The 24,468-nt window shown below is 37.0% G+C and overlaps 1 protein-coding gene across 24 annotated transcripts in view; it reads right to left on the bottom strand.

Moving 5' to 3' along the window:
• KCNMA1 (potassium calcium-activated channel subfamily M alpha 1) overlaps positions 1 to 24,468 on the bottom strand; it is a 531,710-nt gene that overhangs the window by 222,526 nt on the left and 284,716 nt on the right. The gene's annotated exons all lie outside the window — the stretch shown is intronic.

The raw sequence follows: 24,468 nt of genomic DNA, 5'->3' as shown, positions 1-24,468 counted from the left end.
TGATATGAGCGATTTATTTAGCCACCTTCTGCTGCTTTTCTAGTAAAAGACATCTTTCTGCTGAATAAAGCAGGGCGTTTTTTTGCAGAAATTGTGGTAATTCTGAATTGTGTGTACCTTACTCACCTTCATAGTTGTTCTGAATGTAAAAATGTGACCTGAATAATAGGGTGACCACCTAGCCTGTTTTAAGGCATGTACATTAGCCCCAGTACTTCATAGCTTAATTCCAGTAAGCTCAGAAAGAAATAGTTGATCAGGGAATTTATTTTAATGCAACAGTCACATAAGAAATCCTACTTTTTGATGAAAAAAGTATGATTCTGTAACACTATAACATATATAATGTGTGTTCCATTACAAAAAGATTTGTTCTATGTTTTTCAATAGGTATGCTGTTTTGAGCAGGTTTTCTTAATTACCCTTAATTGTAGGTGGTCAGTGTATTTTTATCACAGTTCCAAATATATCAACTAATTATGCAGGGCAGCAATTCAGGGAACACCAAAAATAGTTTTATCAAGAAAACTAAAATTTCATTTACTATATAAAGTTTTTAATAGACGATGTTGTTGTTCCAGTTGCAGAACAATTGCTTTTGCTATCTCTGTTTTTACACGCTGATAAGTTTTTGAAATATTAATCTTTCTATTTAGCAAATTGCCACAGAAATTTAGATCAAAATAAAATCTGCTTAATTGACAGTAGAAATTATTTTCTGGCCTCTTGAAATTGCTCAAAATGTTTACAGAGGAACTTGTCAGCACCTTTTGAATTTGACAGGTAAAAAATAATAATTACATATTCCAGTTATAAAATTTCCAATTGTACTGTTCTTAAATAGTGAAAGAAACATTCTTTTTCTTCCATCCTTTTCACAGGGACAGAACTTACAGTCATGACTCATACCACTTCTGGTCACTATGTGCTATTTAACAAGGCTAGTAGGATGTTTCATTAATTGTATATTAAAAATGTGAACATTTTCTTGGGTGTACAGGTATGCACTTATGAACTGTTGCACTGTGCATGCAAATGTCATCGACTACAAAAAAGGTTACTGACTCAAGATAGATTTAAGCACTGCTGACAAAGCCAGCAACTAGCAAATTGTTTAAGGAAAGCAGATGAGGAGCCCCAAAATTTAGAAACTGAACTTGCAGAGTTCCAAAGTGTACCATCTAAACAGGTACTGTACATTAAGTGATAGGAATTATGGCATACACAGTATGTACTGTAACATATATGTCTGTATCACAACATAAATGACACATACGATGCATGTATACTTTCCCATTGTTGTGGAAATAAAACAATCTATCTTTTCTTACTTGACAAACATTGGTTTAGCAAAAGATGAAAAACAGTCCTTATATTTATTCTTAATAAAAATAATACACAGGTAATTTTTCATCTAGTCATGATAGAAAAGTCCTCAAGACACAGACAAAACACAGTGCTGGCCTACTGTCTACAGTTCTACAGTCTCATCACTCTGAATATGAACATAAAAATGTAAAAACAAAATTAGAAGAATCACATCCTCGGTATCTGCTACTAATGCAGCAGAGGATGATAGAAGCTACAAATGTAAGGATCTCTGAAGATCAGATTAAATTACATCTTAAACAACAGTTTATTGTCCTGTGAACAGTGATTTTTGCTATAAAACCAGCTAGTCCTAAGAGATAGGTTCAAGAAGAGATTCAGTCTTCTGTTTTCAGATTGTTGCTATGAACCAACATCACATTAGAAAAGTTTCTCTGCTTCAGCTGGAGAGAAGCTATCAAACTCATTAATTTTCTAACAAGCTAAAATGGCTACACCTTTTGGTGTAGCCAAAAGCCATAACAAGCTTTATGTAGTTCATACAAGTCTGTTGCAAATTATAAACTCTAATCACCATGATGGATAATGTACTGTTGAAACTAAATGACCAGAGCTATCAAAATTAACTAAACTGCTGGGATATTTTGCCCTGAAGTTCAATTCCTTCCAATCCCTGCATATGAAATTCCTTTTAATAAATAAACAACTAGCGAAGTTTAGTCTGGCGAAACAGGGCATCTGATTCTAGCTTTCTGTTTTGTCCTAAGCATACTATGATGCACAGCAAAGATATCAGAAGGATCAAACTACACTCTCAACACTGTAAATATTCCTGCTTATATACTCCATGGATTTCAGAGTTAAGCACGTTGGATGGAGTCTTGCTTAAACAGTGACCAAGAATACCATAAAAATCTTCAACTGGTAGTAATATCATAAAATTAACTGATCCAACTCACTCACTAAAGAAAGCTCAATTGTATTCAGAGCCTTTTTGTCTGTTTTGAATACTTGCATGAACAAAGATTTCAAATCTCTAGATAGCTTGTTGCAATGCTTCATACCTCTTACAAATACAGAAAAGCCCAATCATTATTAGCATCAGTAATTAATAACAAGTGTTAATCTTTATTAGTTTTTACTGCTCATATGTATTGAAGAAAATATTTATGGCAACAAGAATTTTCCCCTCTGACTTCAGATTAAACTTCCTAACATGTTGATGTCCTGGCCTTCATTCAACTTCAGTACATCCAAGCTTCCAGAATCTAAAGAGAACACTGCATTAGCAAGTTGTTTGGGGTTTTTTTTCTTAAGTTTGCTAAAACTAAAGGTTTGAATTTTAAGAAATCTAATGATTGAAGATCCTGAGTGCTTCTGAAAAATTTAATTCATTACATATTCCATACTGTAGGAAATGTATATGATTGTGTCAGTATTTTTCTATACATTCCCTTTTTCTACACACATTGTATTGACATTTCATAAATTCAGTTCCTTGTTCTTACTCAGATATGCTGTTAAAGTGAAATCACAATTCAACAAAGGTACAATAAAGACACAATTAAACATTCATCCTTACTTTCCTAAACCTAAAAAAGAATTAAGACAAAACATTAAAGCTCACTGCATTTAAAATCAATGATTTATATCAATGAGACTGATAAACCTTTACTATATAAGGTGGTACATATTGCTTCAAGAAGGAATTTGACAAAACATACCTATATTTTTAATAAAAAGTACAAATTACTAGGAAAAATAGTCAAGAGATAATTTAATAGATATTTCGCTTGTATTCACTGAAAATTTTCTTACTCATAAAATGATGGTAGAAAAAATAGAAGACTATGGATAACCTATTTTCCCTACGGTGGAAACACTTAAGCCTGACAATTAAAATGAAGATTTGCAACAATGGTGCAATAAGCAACTTGTACTCAACATAAAAACATCCATCAACCACTACTATTGCATTTTCATTATAACACACAGTATAATGGAAATAAAATGACTGTAAAACATTGCTGTCACAAAAGTTTTTGCTTTGGAAAATAAGTATCCAGCAAAGGAGGTCACTATCTGTTATCTGTATATTCCATAACACAGGATAAATGCTTACTCTTCAATTAGAATCTATTAAATTATTTTAACTGTTTGATGGAAAGCTAAAATTGTTTTAAAAATTATTAATGTCATTTAAAACAAGAGACTTATTCCACAGTTGCTTTTCCAAAATATGATCTGATTTTTATTCTGATATTCACATTATCAGAATAAAATTCTATAGCACAGAATTCTATATCTATCTATATATGTTATAGAATTCTAGGTGTATATATTCTATATCTATAATCCAGTTCTGAAGCTGTGGAAATCATAATATGAAATTAAGAAAAGAATTTATCCTTCAACCATGTAAACACTGATATTTAACACTACAGCCAAAGGAATTCGTTACAATTATATACACCAGACTGAAGCTGTGAAAGAAGAAAATGAAAAAAGAGCAGATATGAGCTTACAGATAGAAATTTCACATCACAGATCATGCACTAAAATGATTAGTGAGAACAATCTCATCTCTGCCTCTCCAGACAGAAATATGATGGCAAACACAACAAAATTAAAAAGAAGAAAACTCTAAAAACAATCAAAGAGGCTGATTCAAATTGAAATGCATAATTAGTTACCTAAATTTGAAGCATAAGGTACACTGAAGAGAATAATTGCAAAAAAAATGAGAATAAGCCACCTAGGAAGCCTTGATGACATGTTTAATGCAATAAATATCACACAACAAAAATGTGAAGTCAAATCAGTAAATAAAAGTGATATGAGAAATATTCTGCAAAGCTGTGTGCTAACATAACTGTTACTGTCTGTATGACCCCTTTAAGTCTTTGGACTTGGTTTCTTTGGACTTAACCAGGTTGCTGAGTTAATAAGTTTGAGTAATACTTCCGAATTACTTGGCTGAAGATGGCCATAAGCAAGTAACTGGAACTACAGGGTGACTCAATTCATATCCATTAAACCATGGTGATTTGAACACTTATATTGCCACTGCATTTTAGCTACAAAATCAAACACATTGGAGTTTCAAATTTTCCCTAGGCAGCCAAGCTTATTCGATTCACATTGGGCATTTGTGTTTATGACAGAGGACTGGTCTAGTGAAAAAGCTTTCTTTGCCATGAACTAAAAGTGCCTTGAGACAAGCCTTGAGATACCATGCTAAAACAGTTCTCAGTGAGTATACTTGACATCTTTCATGTACAAGTGTAGAATAACACCAGCCTGTCCTGATTGCTGTAGCTGTTTATCTCACCTCTTTCCCCCACCTCCATCAAAGCCCATTACATTTCCTTTCCAGCACTCACTCTCTTCCCAGCCAGTCTCTCTCACACAAAGAAAAAAAGAAAAGAAAAAAATCTCCCTAATTCTCTAATTGTTCCTATAAACATCATTTAAGGACCACATCACAGTTTGTCCCTGTCTGCCCAGGATTTTCTCTGTAATGTGCTTCTATACCCTTTTGTAATTATTTCTGACATGGCTTGTTTTTCCTCAGATCTGTAGGACATGAAAGGATTGACATGCAGGTTAATTAAAGGCAGACATTAAGAGCAGGCAAGACCTAGCTGCCTTCTAAAACTGCAGTTGCCTCTGTTCTACTGAAACGAGCTACACCTGTTCAAGAGCATTGTCACATTGATGAAAGGGCAGATTGTTCATCTTTGCTTCATACAGGACAACTCCGTCTTCCCTGCATTTGATACTTAGCCTCACTCTTGCTCCCATTGCCAAGTCAAACTGGAGGGAAAAATACACTATGTTTTGTCTTGTACCAAAAAACCCTAACTCCCAATTTGTAACACTTGCATCAGTGTTTCCATGTAAGTGAATTAGCACAACAAATATTACCAGCTGTTAAGTTAAAGCAAGGGCAGAAACCTCTGGCTCTGCAGAATGTGTGTTTGGGATAAAATGCACAAACACTGCACAGGTGTTAAATTTTTAATTTACAAAAGATGGTACAGAAAAAATAGAAGATTAATAACTTTCTCTAAGTCAACATTGCAAAAGAGAATTTAAAAAAAATAGGTAAAATCATTTTAAATGCTCTTGAAGGAGCATATCTGCATAAACACACTTAGCAAGGTAGAGCTCTGATATAACCTGGAAGCTTAGAGATACCAAAGAGAAAAGAAGGACACAGCAAGTGACATCAGAGACCAATAGCTGAGCTTCCAAATTCTTGTATATAGTCAAGGGCTTAGGGAAACTCAGAAAAAAGAACAGATGAGACTTGTAAGCTACAACTTATTCACGGAAATAACATGAGTTTTTGTTAGAACGTGATTTAGTAAGGTTCTACATTGCTGACTGGGAATACCGTAAAGACTATTACTGGAATACTCAAAACAACTTTAACCCCAAAGGGCTTGTCTAGACAGAAACAGGAAGAAACTAAGAAATCTATTGGAGAACTAGGAAAAGCAGTGTCGCAGGAATTCTGGAAAAAGCAAGTGTAGCATAGTAGTAGATAATGCAGTAAGGACTGAAATATACACTTACTAATCTGTCTGATCATTAGCCATTAAATGGACTAGTATGATGGAAGATTCTGCTTTGTGGAACAGTTGGATCCTTAAGTATTCTTTCTGATGTAAGGCATTTGATCACAGACTTTAAGTTACAACCATGTATGACAAACTTTTGCCCAGTATTATTGCTTAGAATGTTAGCACACCCACCATCCCATCACTATTGCAAAATCCTAAAACGACTGGTCTACATGTAAAGCAGCTTTATGAAAATTTGTGTGGGTAGATCTATTTTCATGATGACACTGCCCAAGGATGTTTTTTAACAAAGGTGTCAGATTGACAGACCTAAAATTCTGAGTTGAGTAAGAGCCAGGGAGGAGTTGCAGCTAATTGAAAAACATTTTCACAATAGTTTTATTAAGAAACAAATATGCCAACAAAACCTCAAACAAAAATTCACTATTTAGAAGTATTTACAATTCTTTTTACTAGAACTGCTGAAAACTAAAATTCTCATATGACGTTTAGGCATTTGACTCCAAAGCAATATCATCTGTGGGCTGAACCTTCGTATCCCACCAAATACTGCAGCAGTTCTGAGTGCGCAGTACTTCTGTAAATTAGAACATTAAAACATTGGACTCAGATATTTATTTTTAGATACTAAATTTTGAAAATTTAGCATTGAAAATTACCAGAGATAAGCAAAGATAACAATTACCATAGATAACAAAGATAACAATAGGGGCTTTTTACTTCTACTGCTGTAGAAAATTATGCAAGCCTTTGAATCATTTCTTCACATCACCACAAGCAATAAAAAAACCTCAGAAAAAATATATGAAGCCTGCTTTTTTGTATGTTCACCTAATGCTGCAGTCCCTTATATCTGTGTAGCAACGGAATTCATGCACATACATTTAGTTCATGGTGTAGTAATTCTTTCACTTATAACTCTGTTAGTAATTCCCTATATTCTTTATTATCTCTTTGGCACATCCCACAGAAGACACAGAAGAAAGCTAGAAGAATTAGAATTTTGAATACTAAGAAAAATCATCTCTAAACTTCCATTACCCACAGAATCATCAACCCATTAGTACTGTAAAACTTGGCACTAGCTAAATAAAAGTAATTAGACTGGCCTTATAAGCCCATAGGGGGCTTCCCTCCCTTCCTGCTGCTTGTTTAGATGGTACACACACTATCAGAACCAATATTCTGTAATTCATTCAACCTCTCCTAGCAGCTTGCATGCATCCCTGAGGCCTTAAGATGGGTTATATTTAACATACACAACGGTAGTAACATATTGGAGGTTATAAATTATGGCAACTTCACTGACAGACATGCTTTTATACTCACACTAAGTCTGATGGTGAATTATGGCCTTAGGAAAAACAAGTTGAAAGACACGTTCGCAGCTGATTGTGGCACCACTTCAGTTCCATACCAGTAAATAAACATACACGTATGCAACAACCTCTGTACTTCCATAGGCATCAAGGTTTGCAGCTTCATGTACTTTGAAAAGCTATCCTAGCGCTATTAAAGCAATATTTTTGTATTACGTATTAGTAAAACTGAATGTAGCTCTGAACAAAAAAAAGTGAAATAAAGTATCTTAAATTCCCTCCTCTGATCAGTTTTTGAGAAAACTTAAGAAAAGTTTTCATGCCAGCACTACTTTTCTGTATGTGCATCAAGGAACACTGGAGTTAAAAATGTCTAAGAATTTAATACTATGGAAATGCATAACTGAAGAATGATAGATATTCAAATATAAGCACAGCTAAAATAATCTGTGCACCTGCAAAGTATGAAAACTTTTTCATTTACTAGAGTGGCATAATGATTTTGCTTTGATATAGACTAGCCACATGCCATAATTGTTTATGCATTTCTCTCTTACTGCTAACATGAGCAGTTATAGTAAGCAGCGTAACAATTTTGTTATGTTAGACTGTATATTTTACAGTAATTAAGAATCAAAATACTTGGGGGGTTTCATACAAATGTGTTATACTACTTTCATTTTGGATGAACAGCAAAAACTAAACACTCCATAAGAAAGAAATTACTGTATTTTTTCACTGTAAAAGGGTCTCTGTCTTTAGGATCACACATATTTCAAAATCTAATCCTTTTCTGCCTAGTCATTTATCAGTGCATATTGTGAGTGTACAGGGACAGATATAAACTTCATTTTAAGAGAAAGGAATGAAAGATTTAAAGCCAATGTAGTTGGCAGGAGCTTATGAGGTGCTTAAAACTACTTAAAATATATATATTTTTTATTATTAATTACATTTCAAGTTCATGATGTTCCTATAAATTACATTACAGAAATATGTATCACCCATACTCTTAAGTCCTGCATTGCCTTCCAACTTATTGTAAGAAACTATACAAAATGTTTATGATGTAATAATGGACTACATTTTTTAATATTATGACAATATAACATTAAGGGATTATTAAGATGATTGACAATTTTCATTGTGTGGGATTTCTCTTATTAATTTCTTCAATTCACTTGACAAAGTTCAAATCTGTTGAGCTGAAGGTACACACTGCAACTCAATTTTCCTCATTCTTATTTCTTTTACTTTGTGAGGAGGCAGATGGAAGTGTGTAAAAGGTGGCATGCTAGTTTGTTGCAGTTTTTATTGATGAGTACACTTCATCTAGATTGACATGTATGGAAATTTCACACATGTTAATAAGATCATAAATACAGATATTAGTATTTGTGAAGGCAGAAGGGTATGAATAGTAAACGCTATGCCTCTGAAGACATGTATGTAAAGTAAAAATTCTACATATGATTAAAAAAGGTCATTTGTTTATTTGAAATACATATTGAAATAAATTTGAGCTGCATTAGAACACTGACCAGTTTAGTCCTGTCTATATGCATTACTCTTGCATGACATGTACTTGCCATACAACGGAAACTTGAGAGACTAAACAAGGGAAAAAGCATTTTAGAAGCTAAATCTGAACAGGAAACAAAACATTATTTTTATCCTAGTGCTACACTTACTAGATTACCCTAGATATGCAAATGAGCAGGGCAGGTTGGGAGGTAAAGTGTTCCTACTTTAATTTTTACTAGTCGAGTAAAAAACCCACCAAAACAAAAAATAAAACAAAAAAAACTTTTTTAGAAGACACAAACTCGACTTCAGTACAGTTCCTGCCTGCCTTTACTCCATCCTGAGAAGGGATAGGATCTTAGATATCCAAGTTCCACATAGGTGTTTCCATGACATACAGATTGTCATTCCTTACACAGGTACATCAAGAAAAGATAGTAGGATCCCAAGATCCAACATTCAACTGGAAACTTAATTAATTTAGTTGGATGTCTTGTACACCACAAGCCATTGAGCTTCACCAGCTTACTTCTGAAAGGAGTAAAGTATTGGCATTTTAACTGAAGCATCTTTTACGTTTTGATAAAGTGCATCTTTCAGGAAAAACCAATCATTCCCAACAGGAACAAACACAGAGATGAAAAGTCCTCATTTTCTCTTGACAGAATATCTCAGTGGGCAGTCACTCACACTATTAACATTTTACACCTTATTTTCCATCTAAGTTTGTCCAGCATCAGCTTCAAGATATTGATTCTTGCCTAGCCTTTATTATATTAAACAGCCTTTTACTTTCTTCCACAAAGATACTTACTACAGTATAACCAAATCACACATCAACCCTCTTCCCAATAAATCAAAGTTATTAAGCTCTTTAAATCTGCTACTCTAAGGAATTTTCTCCAGCCACTAAGTTTCCTATACTCTCCACCATTCACTTTTTGTGTCCCTACGGAGTAAGTATCTGCTATCTCAAATATGTGCTTCCACAGAATGGAGATAATAAATGGAGCTTCACAGAGCTTTAGGTATTTAGAACTATAGCTTTAGGTATTTAGAACTATAAAGCACTAAGAACACTCTTCAATGCAAGTTACTCTTTCAGTGGAGTCACTGATCAACACTGATGTCAACAGCATGCTTTAGACAGTGTGCATCTCAACTTCTCATACTGTTCAGGAAGCTGTAAACATTAGAAAACACTGTTTCAGATCCTCAGACATAGGTTTCGAATCACATGCTCCAGAGCCTTTTAAAAAAGCTTCCAGATACACATGTAACTTGAAACATTGGAAATTTCACACATTGAACCTTTCCTTTTCTTAAGTAAGGAAGATAGGCTTAAAAAAAAAAAAAAGAATGCAGACATTCAGTTAACTAGTATAATTGTACTCAGGGTCATGATAGCTTTACATTTGATAGAATACTGCACACAATAAATCTTTTGTACAATTAGACTGCTTACCTGGCAGACCTACATCCCTGGGGCACAAATTGGACTGAAACTGTTCTCTGCATTCTCTCCTTTTATGTCATTAATGATATACTAACTACAAATATCATCATTTGATCTGGAAAAAGCCTTATCTTTTCCCCTTTTTTACCTAGAGTTCAGATCAACTGTTCTTTTCTGTACTGAAGTACGGGTGAAAAACGGGATGTAGTACTTCACTACATGCAGGTGGCACTTTCTTTTCCCTTTAAAAATGTACAAAAGTTCTCTGTGGGAGTATGACTAGCCCTTCCATAGCAGAATAGTGCTCATTCTGTTTTAGTCCTCGATTCCATAAACCTGACTGTAGTGTTTTCATTTAGAATTAAATCTAACCTTACAGGCAAATAATACCCATATGACATCAAGACTTAAAAATATAGGAAGGCACTTAATCACTTGTCTTGCAATAAGAAATTTGTGTCTGATAATGTACTTTCTGAACTTTGAAAGTAGTAATAAAGGTTTTCTTCCTTCCTCAATAGAGCTAAAATCTTTATTGTTGTAACCAATTGTTAGTTTTCAATAAATAAAGGAAGACTGACTGGATTTTATAATCGGTAACTGATTTGACAAGAGTGATCCTGGCGAATTGTAGTCAATACAACTTCAAAAGGAAAAAAAAAAAGTCGAGAAGAGAATCAGTGAAGTAGGTCAGGATGTGGCAGCAGTTTGCTGCTATTGTCATGCTCTTTTAACCTCAAACTTACTATGTAAAGGCTGATCCCCAGTTTGAACCAGGAACCTAAAAGCTGACTCCAACTTTTACCTGGTTGTCAATTTCTCAGAAACCTAATATCTACAAGAAAATCTGATAACAATTTGATGTGTCTCATTTCTGAATAAAACACTGGTATAGAAACTAATATGGAGACTCCATTACCCGCATTTGCTTTTTTGCTTTCTCTGAGCCATCTACATGATGCAATGGAACAGAAATGGAAAGAGTTCATCAAGAGATAGCCTACATTCATTGGATAATATTAAAAGCCTTTGAAAAATGAGTAAAACATCCCCAAAATTTCTTTACTTTTATATATTATGCAATGAAGAGATTCTTGATCACTTCCTCTGAAAAGGTAGAAAGCTCTCATTACAGGCTAATGCTCCCTCCCTTATTCTCCCATCACTATCTTGATGTGTTACAGTTGCAACAACTTTAGATGAAGAATAGGTTGTTTCTAAGATGTCCCTCTTCACTTTGAGTTCCTTCCTGATAGAGTTAAGGGACACAATTTTATCAGTCATTCACATGTTGCAAATCAGTATTAGATTTATTTCATTCTAAGCTAGATTATGTGACCCTTTGGAAGGGAAATGAGTGGCAGGAAGTTGGAGGGAAAATAAGGCTGTACAAAACAGTCCTGATAGCTTTAAGGCCCTTACAGATGTGCTTATCAAAAGTAATAAAAACCTAGAGACTGTTGAAATCAGTATTAAATCTTGTCATATCTGAATGTTTAGATGTCTTTTTTTTTTTTTTAATTTGCCTTTGGAGATAGCATGAGGAAATGTGTTTGAAACATCTTTCCAGATAGTTTAAACATTTCCGATGAATCTCAAATTCTTTTCTCTGATTTTTGCTCTACCAGTTACAAATAGATAAGGCTGGCTGATAGTCACAGCAAGTCCCACAGAGGCCCAAACATAAAGCAGACTTTAATCTTAGATGACTCTTCAATTTAACATGACCCTGATTTCCAGGAATAGGCACAGAAGTTAACAAGAGGGTTTAGAAAGACTTGTAAAAAACACACTAAGGACACCCCCAAATCCTATACACTTTCATTGCCACAATCCCCACACCCTTTGCTGCCTTCACTTCACGTATGTTTCAGCCAGCAAACAGTTTGACAAAGTCCCAGCTGGAGTACCAGCTTCCTTGTATCTGTTGGGAATTAAGACCTAGCGGCATATGAACTTACATAACTACTAGTTGTATTCAGATGGCAGTGCAGACAGTGAGAAAAATAAAGTGAGTTCTGCATTCTCTTCAACAGAAAGCTGCTTTCCCCGTCACTCAAACCAAACTGCTGGGGAGTGCATTAGCTATCTAGAGTCAGAAGAGGTAGACCCTTTCCTACTCCCAACAATGTTTTCAAGGAACGATGAAAGCAGGGGTAGACTGGCTGCATGGTGCCCTCTAAATGTAAAAGGCCTCAACTTCTTTCCCCATTTTGTCAGACAAGACCCTACTCAGAGAGTCTGTGTCATGCTCTCCACTGTGACAGCGTGCTACTGTAGTGGTACTACTTCCCTTGTTCCCCTCAACAGAGCAGCAACTCTTTAGAAAGTGGGGAGGTGCAGAGAGGGGAAGTCTGTCTATTAGTAGTTCTGCCTGAGCTAGGATGACACTGAGTTTTCAAAACTCATCTTGTAAAACTGATATCATGATCAATGTATCAGGACAGCGGTGCCAGCAATTAGTATTTCCCAACTCCAGGTTCCCACCTGCTGTTTCTCATTTGATTGTGAGCTTCAGTTCTTCACCCAAATCAGTAGTTTGAAAAAGGAATAAAGGGTTTTTTTTATTTATTTTAACAAACCACCACTGAACCCCTCTCCTCCTCTTCTAAAATATCTTTTCAAGAATTCATTATGTTCAGGACAAAGATTTATATAAATACCTATGCACCTGCATGGAATTTTACTAGCAACATGCTGTGAAGTTAATGCTCAGAACATTAATTTGCTTACCAGGTCTGCTGTCATGCTAAGGTCTGTTCTCATTCTGTGTTACCACATTTTGTTGCATGGAAATGTTTCCTTGGATAATTTTGTTTCTATGCAAGTAACTGTTCCTAGGGAAAAGCTTTTTTTAAGTAGTGCATATGCATTTGTATGTACTTCACAGACTTTTCTTCATCCTACTTGCTACCCTCTGTGAATGCCAAAAAGACTGTAATTCCAAAGACTGCTTTTCAAAATGTTGAGAAAAAGCAATCTTCAGTGTAATGTCTGCCAATTTTAAGATCTAAAACTCAGAGAGTGAAAAATCTGTCTTTAAATAAATGTTGTCAGCCTGCCAGATATACTTTTTTTTTTTTTTTTCATTTTTGTGGTATTTCTTTACCACTAACCTGTAGCTGCTTGTTTACTAAAATTTTAGACTTCGTTTTATGTTCTCTTCTTCCTGTCCTCTCTCTGTCCTGGAGGCATTCAGCCTTGGGGTTTTTTTGTTTGTTTGTGCACAAAAAAGAGGAAAGCTCCAAATGTTCATCAGGTACTAGCCTTTGAGTGAGATACTTAAAGTATTAGACTAGCCTCAACAGACTTTGTTCTCATGCAGGCAAGTCATTTATTTTCATTTATCTTCTGCCTGAGAGGTTATTCCACTGATTAATCTACACAGGCAGGTTCAGTTCCATCTCTCCAAACCCGATAAAACTGTCAGTGACACTCCTAATCAATACAAAAGGATTCTGATTTACTTTCCACTGTTAGTCATTTACATGGAAAAACTCTCTTTCTCCATAAACCCAAGTTTTATCTATGTAGGGACCAGAGCCAGAGAACTTCTTTCTGAGTATTAATCAAACTCACCCACTTATCAACCATTATTGAGCTTAGTGTAAAACTTTCAGAAGGCTGCCAGTATCCTGTTCACTTTTGTACCATTGGGTGGCATCATCCCATCCCAACACTTTGTTTTCTGTTTACTGACAAATTGTTTAGTTGACAAGCACACACTTTGTGTACTATGCAAAAATGTTTTGTGCTTGACAGCTGTATTAGTTATGATGAGGACAAATAACAAGAACAATCATCTCAACAATTCTCTTAATACAGCTTGTCACTGTCAACAGCAACCATCAATTATAATTCCTAGCAATTGGTACAGACTTTGCTTTGTGTTTTTTCTTGATTTTTCAACAAATATTTGAGGAAGACAATATTTAGGCGGGTAGACATCACTGGTCTTCAATCAACTTTATAAAATAATTAATACTTAAAGGGAATTTTCCCTGACTTCCATAACAACAGCAGGAATTCACCTCCACAGCTTAATCCCACCAACACTTACGCAGTTTGCAAAACTGCACAGGTAAGGTCAAGGGGCAGGGGCAGGGGGTAGAGGGTGGGCATGTTCTTCTGAACAAGAAAGTTATATGAAGAAACTTCTGTGACTGGAAGTAAAAAACTAACCTCTACAGCTCTATGTACCAGTGAAGAAAACCAGTCCATTAAATATATAAAGTCTCAAAGGAGAAAGACAATGGTTTTAATAATTTCTCAGCCTTCCTCAGAGTTTCTGAGAGAATATTTCAAGACCAAATAGAATAAAGGAATATACACTGAAAGCACCCTTGTTAATATATTAAGTTCAGCTGCTATGCTCTCGGCTTTACAGATATGTAGATTTACTGCTTCTCAAAAAGTTCTTTTGAAACTCAGCTTCATAAACCGGGAGGGCAAGGGAGTAAATATGTCCAATGCTCTGTGTGACCAGAATACCTTGATTTGACATTCAATATAAGCATCACAAACAATATTTTTACAGTTTCAGCAATCTTCTTTCACAACTCACTGGCTCCATAATAGTTACTAGGTCTAACATTTAAGAGTTAGGAGGGGCTCAGCCAAGTTAAACTTTATAATTTTCTTTAAATATACTATAAATGTGTATAAATGCCATTTATGGCATTAGGCTAGTCTCAACAATTACACATCTTGTGAGGGAACATGTCTATGTGGTGAAAGAACCTGTTAACCAGTCTGCTGCCAAACTTGTTCATATTTCCATCCCATAACATGACTGTTCCCCCTCCCAATATATTGGAAGATTATTGTTTTAACTGGGTAATAAACAGCCATGACAGTGCTCTGTTGGCAGAGAAAATCATGGTTCTTGTGCCAGCTCCCAGAACAGCACACTCATTAGTCATGGCTTTGTAAATTCTGTCACATACAATATCTGAACAACTTGAGAAATTCCCAGATTTCTCATTGCAAGCATGTACTACAAGCTACACTATAAAGTACTAACACTTAATACACAGATAAAAAAACCATTGTTTCCTAATGGTAGGTAAAAAAACTTACAGATTCTTGCAAAAACAATACTCCTAATGTCATACTACAAATTCACTGGGATTCAGTTCTACCTACATTTCCACTTACCAACATCCAAAATCTTGGAGAAATCTGGTGTTGAGTACACAGAAAACAGACTCTAAGAATATTTAATCTTTGTATTTTTGCACTTACACAAACCCAAATAATCTTATCTTTCACTAATTAACTAGCACGTACTATTAACATACCTCTTAAAACTGAACTGGAAACTGGGGTGTTTTTAGCAATAACTGTCTACAGAGAAATGCACACCAAGTTAGTGGATACCATAACAATCCTGTCTTTTCAGATATAACTCCCATTTATTTGCCATTTCCCCATCACACTTGCATCACAGGAATTTTTCTCCTGTTGTTGGCAAAAGGGGATCTTTTGGAAGTTAGCAGTCACATGGCCAGAGATGAACCCAACTGGAACAGTCAAATTGCCTATGACCTCTATTTGTAAACTAACTGCTCAAGCAAGTACTAAAACAAAAAAAAAAAATTAAATAGGAAGCTAAAGGTTACAGCCTGGGTTAGAAGATTCCACAGTCCCAATGGTGTAGCAAGAGACATTAGTCTGACCATTGGTCAGGACTCGCAGATCATGGCTTGCTGTCTTTAATGGGCTTACCTTCTGAGCAATGAGCAAACCCTACTCTTGAGCTTATATTGATCAATAATAATCACCTTTTTTTTTTCTTTTTTCCTGTACATGCAAAATATTACTATGAATGCCATGGAATTAGTTTCTATTATCATCTAAAGTAATTAATGTATCACTATTTCTTTATGTTGATTTTCAGTTAGGTATGAAAAAGATCAGTTTTGCCAACTCAAGGAAAAGCAAAAGCGGAGCAAAAGCACCGCCAGAGGATGCCCTTAAAAATCAGAGTGATCCTCCTTAGTCTGTTTTCAAAGTTCTGATTCCAAAACTGACACCCACACCTTTGTCAATGTAAGTAAAGCATACTTATCTTCTTCTACCCTGTTCATCTGTCCTTCCTAGCTCTACTGTTGGCAGAAGTAGATGAAAAGAGCAAAAAGAAGAATGAACCAAGTCTACCAGCAAATACTAGTTCGGTTTTGGGGGAAGATGACTACTGATATCACTCCATTGTTTGATGGTCCCTTCTACCTTTACTGGTGATAACCCTAATTGTTCTCTTGGCAAACTGCAATTTGCCTTTCCTTTCCGCACAAAAAAAGAGGAAACGGAGTAAGTTGCTATCAGGAAATACACAATCTGACAACAAAAACTACTGTTGGTGGCAGGTGAGGCCTGTAACCCACAATTACGAGCTGGAGCTGCAACTGCAATCTCACAAGAAAATCAGCCAAAAATTCCTGAGCTAACAACAGCTGTTCAAGAGATTGTGAGCAGCTGCCAAAAAGTGGCAGAAAGTCATGGGAGTCCCAAATATTTTGAGAGATCTGGCAAGTAAGACAATAATCATTACAAGTTAAGCCAGAGCTCTTGATCCAAAAAGAACGTGTGGCATATTGCCCAAAATGAATAAGCTTAGTGATCTTAATTTATTTTGCATGGGTCATATGATCACATTTAGGAAAGTGGTGAAGAGACACATTTTATTTCTTTCATTTTTTTTTCTTTCCCCTTCCTGCTTGTCTGTCTGTTCTGTATGCCCATATATTTTTTTAACTCTGCTTCTGGGTTTGATAGAGATTACTTTCTCATTTCTTTATGTAGCACAGAGTGCAGAGAGGTTTCAAAGGTTAAGATGCATAGACCTCAGGCTTACCACTAACAATAACAACAATCTTAAAATCCATTAAATACATTTTGCAATCACACCAACTGTTGCTGGAATGATCAAATACCACATGGACACTGAAAATTTACTGTCTTTTCTACCAGAGATTGTTTTTCCAAACACCACTAGGAAAAATTAGCTTGCAGTACTGCTGCTGTATTGCTGTTCTCTTATGAAAGATCATATTTCCTATGTTTGTCATTCCAAAACCTTATACATACATAATCAAAATTTGAACTATGAAGAATTATCTGAGCCACAATATCCAACCAAAACTGTAGTTTTACTATGGGACAGGTTAAAAGACCAGAAGTAATGCACTTGAGTTTGCCAAGTACTAAAGAAAAAAAATAAAATAAAATACTGAGGATATGAAATCCTAAACTGAACACTGATTCTGTAGGTAAGGCAAATGACTAAAAAGCAAATGAATATACTGGGTTCTCCTCTCCTCAAATCATTCTGCCTGTGCCTCCTTCCTCCAGCTGTAAAATTGGGTTTATAGGTTTGGGGTTTAGGTCTTTTTCCTCCTTCCATGTGTTATTCATCTTATCCCATGCTCATACCATGTTCTGTATTTTACCTTGCATTTGCTCAAAAGCCGGTCAATTAGAACCTTGATCTTGTGGACTTACAGTGTCTACAGTAATGTAAATGCAGCACAGCAGGAAAACTATCAGTCACTCTTCTCCCTGGATACCTTAGAAAACTTTGGGGTTACATGAAAACCCTGGTGTGTTGTGATGGGTTAACCCTGGCTGAACACCAGGTGCCCACCAAAGCCGTTCTATCACTCCCCCATCCTCAGCTGGATAGGGGAGAGAAAATATAACAAAAGGCTCGCGGGTCGAGATAAGGACAGGAGAGATCATTCACTATTACCGTCACGGGCAAAACAGACTCAATTTGCAAAATTAACTCAATTTATTACAAATCAACCAGAGCATGGTAATGAGAAGTAAAATGAAATCTCAGAACACCTTCCCACCACCCCTCCGTTCTTCCCGGGCACAACTACCCTCCCGGATTTCACCACCAAGCCCCCCCAGCGGCACAGGGGGACAGGGATGGGGTTTATGGTCATCACACGTTATTTTCTGCCGCTTCACCTCCTCAGGACGAGGGCTGATCACACTCTTCCCCTGCTCCAGCGTGGGGTCCCACCCACGGCAGACAGTCCTCCACGAACTCCTCCAACGTGGGCCATTCCCACGGGCTGCAGTTCTTCACGAACTGCTCCAGCATGGGTCCATTCCACGGTGTGCAGTCCTTCAGGAGCACACTGCTCCAGCGCGGGTCCCCCACGGGGTCACAAGTCCTGCCAGAAAGCCTGCTCCGTGGGCTCCTCTCTCCACAGATCCGCAGGTCCTGCCAGGAACCTGCTCCAGCGCGGGGTTCCCACGGGGTCACAGCCTCCTTCGGGAACCCACCTGCTCCGGCGTGGGGTCCTCCACGGGCTACAGGTGGAGATCTGCTCCACCGTGGACCTCCCTGGACTGCAGGGGGACAGCCTGCCTCACCAGGGTCTTCACCACGGGCTGCAGGGGAATCTTCGCTCCGGCGCCTGGAGCATCTCCTCCCCCTCCTTCTTCACTGACCTTGGTGTCCGCAGGCTTGTTTCTCTTACATGTTCTCACTCCTCACTCCGGCGGCAGTTTCTCTCCGTCCCAACTTTTTTTCCTTCTTAAAAAATGTTATCACAGAGGCGTTACCACTATCACTGATTGGCTCGGCCTTGGCCGGCGGCGGGTCCGTCTTAGAGCCAGCTAGTATGGGCTCGCTCTCTCTCGAACACAGGGGAAGCTTCCAGCAGCTTCTTACAGAAGCCACCCCTGTAACCCCCCCCCCCCGCTACCAAAACCTTGCCAAACAAAACCAATACATGTGTTTTGGTGTACAAGCCCACAATTTTGAGTTTACAATCTCAGCTTTTCCAATATATATTGCTGTCTTAGTGCTGAAGCAAATAGTAGCTGACTGCAGTTTATTTGTACAGTTAACATAACTGCACTACATTTTGGTGAAAGTCTGAATTATTATATATTAGCAGGTATTCTACTTGCATGAAATCACATTATTATGACATAGAATAGTACAACTATGAAATAATGTCATAAAAAATGACTAGGGATATTTGAGAGTATAAAAAAACCAGCACTCTGTGCCTGGTTGGTAGCCCACATAAAGGCACTACCCAGGAAACTTAACATTTTTACCTACAACTTAAAGGTATGCTTAAAGAAAGAACTAGGAGAGCAAACTGGAGAGGAAGAAAGACTATCACATTAAATATGAAGTTTGGGTTAGCTATGTCAAAGGAAGCAATTAACTGTTTTAACTTAAGATCTCATTGGCTTGTGAATACTCCCCAAATTCATTTTTAACTGCTTTCAGCAATCAAAGCTACACAGATTCTCTAGGAAATTTCAGGCAGAGCACGCTGGTGCTTCTTCACATGTTCAGCTTTAAACTGATCACCAGATTTTATCCCCCCCCCCCCCCCCCCCCCCCCCCCAGCTAAAATGACTCGGAATTGTTGCCAAGCTCTCTGGTTATTTCCTGGGATAGGCTGGGAATTTAATTTTTATTTCCTGGGACTGGCTGGGAATTTAATTTTTGCTTTATTTTAATTATCATTGAAAAGTGTCTAAACATTCAAAACGGATGTTTGTGTCAGTGCCGTGTCTCACAAAAGTAGATGAATGGCTCACCTTAATACTGCTCTGTGAAATGCCAGGGCCTTGCAGGCACCAGCAGGCCTTCATGGCCTGGGCCTGCCCTGTGAGTCGCCCTGCCCGGGCACCCCAGGAGCCCTGTTCTGCGCTCACTATCGGGGAACTGCAAGGTCAGCTGCTCCCTGGGGGTAACCAGCGGCCCAGGGTGGCCACGACATAGGCCTGGCCGGGCCCTCACCCACAGCAGAGCCCTCCTGCAGTGCCACCGGCTTGGGCCGGTGGCAGCGAGGTGCTGCCAGAAATGGGTCCCGCCAAGGGTCCTGATCCTCAGGGAAAGGGCAAGGCAGGGAGGAGGTCTGGGGGGACCCAGGAAATCCCAGCTAGAGCTGGGGAACCGGGCTGGGGCAGCACGCCTACAGCCTGGCCAGGGGCTCAGCATGAGTGGCCCCCTGGGCCATGTGCGGGGGAGGCCCCTGGGCAGCCTGTTAGGGCCATTAAGGCCCATTGATGCCAGAAAGAAATTTCTTCTAGGCCAAAACCGAGCAAGTGAATATTTAACCCTGTGGAAAATCTTAATGACTGAGATGCAAAGGAATTTTTTTGATGGAAATACTATCACAGGCCTATGTATAGGAGGCTGGCCAGGAGCTGCACGATTATAACTTGCTGCTTTTGCTTTTAAGTAAAAGCTGCAAAGTATTATTTGTGAAATTGATTTCTTCATCTGTCTTCTCCAGTAAGCGCTCTCAAAATTGACTTCCGCGCTAAAAATTAATTTACAGGGCTTTAAGCAGTGAAAAACAGGACAACAAAAATACAATCTTATGGCTGTTATGCTAAGGACATAAATGAGATGGAACAAACTCAAAATGAGCATTTATCTGCATTATTTGATTTTGTAATCACTACCTAGTATTATTTTCCATTAAAGGAAAAAAAGCAATTACAAAAATGTGTATCAAGAAAATGCCATCCCTACAATATATCCTATGCATTCAGAAGGCACTGGCAAACATACAGCTGTAGTTTGATCACCCATAAAAATGAATAGAAGAGACGGATTGCTGTTTCCTGATCAATCTCGTAATTTAAAGCTACTGCTCTGTTTCAGAGGAATTCCACGAATAATGCAATGTAATTCTCCTGTGGTTTAGATATGAATGCATTTTTACAAAACATATTTTTACAAATATTAGCAAAAGTTATTCTAATAGTAAAAGACAAAATAGTATCAAAGAAAGGAAAGCCAAGGTAAAGTGCTTTGATAACAGAGAAAAGCAACATGAATACATGTAGTAATAAAATATTCTGAACTTGGTTTACAAAAGTCCTGGAATGACTACTAGGCTGCAGAAATTGTCATGATTTTCTTGGGAAAACACTGACAAAAGGTCACAGGTCCCCTGTTTGCTACACAGAAAAGAATGATATCTCATAAGAAAGCTGGCTCTACAGATTTAAATACTAGAGTTAAACTTAAGAAAATTAAAATTTAATACCAATATTAACATAGGTGCAGAAGGACATGCAGATATTTTTTTATTATTATTTTTAACATCTCAATTTGTGAATCTTGATGGAATCTTATCTAGTTTTAACCTCTAAATGGCAACCATTGAAATGAAACCTACAGAAACCAGCTTCTTGGCTGTGTTTCCTGAAACATCTACAGCTTTTAGCCCTCCAAGCAGTCTGACCTTTAACTACCAATTTTTAGTAGCATCCTGCTACTTTCAGGGTCAAACACATCATCATCAACATGCTTTAATAGAAATCAATGACAAAGAAATTAGCCAATGGTTGGGGCATCTTTCCTTTTCTGTCAACTTTTTCCCTTATTAACATTTTACATAATAGGATTGCCTGAAAGCTTAAAGAGTGATATCCCATCACAGTGACAGCTTACTGAATTTGTGGAATAACTGAGTTCTCTTGATAACAATGTTCTCGGTGCCAGCCAGTGAGCTAATGGAAGCCTGAAAGATTCCCCAAGAACAAAAGGATGCACATCACCATTATCACAGTAGACAGCTTTGCTATAAGTCCATAGCTTTGAAGTTCTCACTGTAAAACATCTGCCCTTAATTCAGCAGTCAAAAATCCTTCAGTTCTCTACCCACAAACTCCTCAGCTTTGTCAAGTTACCTATATTTTGACACCCTACAGAGATGTCCAAGCCTGCCACGTAATACAATCTGAGTTGCTGGCAGCCATGACTGCCATCACTTGCCATGTTTTTCTCATCTCTGCTGTTAACAATACTTTAAGTGTCAACAGATATCATCATGTGTAACACGTCAAGAAGAGCTAACGCGTGCATTCTGCGGTTGACAGATTTACTTCCAAGGATATATAGCATGTATATTATGCAGGCAAGTCCATTATAGCCATTCTGACACTGTAAATGCACTAGCTGCTTTGGGAGTTTGCTCCAGTGTTCACTTTTAAAGTGAACTGATTCAACTTGCTTTTGGAAAGGGATTTGATTGGGGGGGGTGGGGGGGGTGGGTGGAGGAGAAAAAAAAAGCCCCTAAAACAGACCACTGACAGTTCCTTCCTACCTGCCCATGAATATATCACAGTTCTTTGGCAGCTGGAGATGGTGACCTCTTATATCCCTGGCTAGACTCTTTGGCGCTTTAACTGTAGTGTTAACATTAAACCACCAAAGCTCATGGCAAACTGTGAAATCCACCATGTGCTACACTATAGTGCTTGCACACATATAAGAAAATGTTCCAGTATGATTTCCAGAGCACAGACATTGAACTTCAAGAGATAATGGGTGTTCGCAGATTAAAAACATCTGTGTGCCCTACCCATATATCTATCAAATGCATGGAAATTCTGATTTATTTAAACAAATGTGTTCATCTAATGCTCTTATGAATGGAACCAATAACTTCCAACCTATTTGAAATTTTTCTGAATATACTCAGTACTAAATTTGCCTATATGCCAGACCACAAGTGATCAACAAAACATTAACATAAGTGATCACAGTCTGAGACGTTCCAGTCAGGAAGCTAATACATTGAACCCATCAAAAACTATAAGAGGCCTTAGCCAGTATTGTTTTGAAATGGACACAGCAATTTGTTCAGCTGCATTCAGATCACTTAATATGGTCAGCTCTTATTTCTTTTCTTTTCAGAAAGTAGCACTTCCGTGAAAGTATTCTATTCACATAAAAGAAAGATATTCCCACCAGAGCGGAATCCTAGTTTAGAATGATTCCACTCTCTAATACAGTGAAAAGACTAAATTTTTAGTGGCTACATCAGCCAAAAGGAACCATTCATAAATAAATTCTAGTGCACAGTGTGATACACAATCAATTACTTGCCAGTTCTCTGATGTAATTTGTCAAAGGCTGTCTAACAGTTTTGAGAAACTGAAGAATGTTGTTTAGTTTAAAATGGTAACCTTTTGACAAGTACTTACATGAGTAAAGAGTTTGCAGTCTTGGTATGACTGATCAATATTATTATGAATTATTTAACAATAGATGTTGATCTCATTTTAAATGATATACACTTTACATATAAAGAATGGCACTGCACTACACTCAAATAAAAGGACTTAAGGAAATTATTACCACGTTAAACAATGATTCATTAATGCGCAGTTTCAGGGATTCATGTTTCCACCAGTGTTGCTTAAAGCAATGAAGCAAGAACAAAAACTCAAAGAAAATACAGATTTTTTTACATATTGAATAAGACTGTAGAACTCTATGGTTCAATTAACCTGTAAAGTACTTCAAGGGATAAAGCATATTCTTTGCTGAAAAGAATTATTACAAAATTAACATTTAAAAAAAAAAGAGTGATAATACATATATGGAGGGCCACTGTGAATGAAAAATAATGAAGGAACATGCATTTGACTGAACATATAGAAGATCAGCATTTGGCCAAATACTTTTAACATTTGGAGGCCATTTCACGATCTCTTTGAAGCTAATCAAGAAATGCCAGTGTTTCTAAGGAAAATAAACCCAGCAAGTTCAGCAGTCCCTTTGGCAGCATTATAAATAAAATAAATGACTGCCTAGGTCATTATGATTCTTCTGTCTTACACTAGACAGAGTCTATTAAAGTATGCATATAAACGGTTAGATCTGTCTATATGAGCTGGAATGCATAATGCACTTCTGTTATATTCATTCTGGCACTTTTCATAAGTGGCAGACAGACCCAAGTATTTTCAATGACTAAAATTATTACACAGTAACTGGATAGATAAATATGTAGATATCATTCAACCTCTCTTTCAAGGATTAAATAGAGAAAATTGAAACATTTAGACAAATGTCCTATAAAAATAGGAGTTACTTGCCAAATGTGTATGTGAATTCTTATTTCATGCATCCATAAAATTAACACCACTCAAATACTTTTGAAAAAAAGGGACATTTAGCTCAGTCAGACAGCTACCATCTTAGAAAGAACAAGAAAGAGGTGTTATAAGTAGAACACTTGAAAATACACAGCCTGTAAAATAACATTAAAAAATAAAAGAACTAGCATAATTACTTTAGCTAGCAAACAGATCTGCAGTACCATGTTCTCAGTACAAATCTGTTCATTAAATATATATATAATTCCCTATGCTGACAGCTGCTATAAAAATTCTTGTAAAAAGCACCTAAGTATAGCAGATTTGACTCCCAACTATTTTAGGAAGGGAGAGATAAAAAGTATTG

Source organism: Accipiter gentilis, chromosome 9 (genome assembly GCF_929443795.1).
Source record: "Accipiter gentilis chromosome 9, bAccGen1.1, whole genome shotgun sequence".
NCBI lineage: Eukaryota > Metazoa > Chordata > Aves > Accipitriformes > Accipitridae > Astur > Astur gentilis.
Note: the sequence above shows the minus strand (reverse complement) of the source record. Positions and strands in the feature narration are given on the sequence as shown.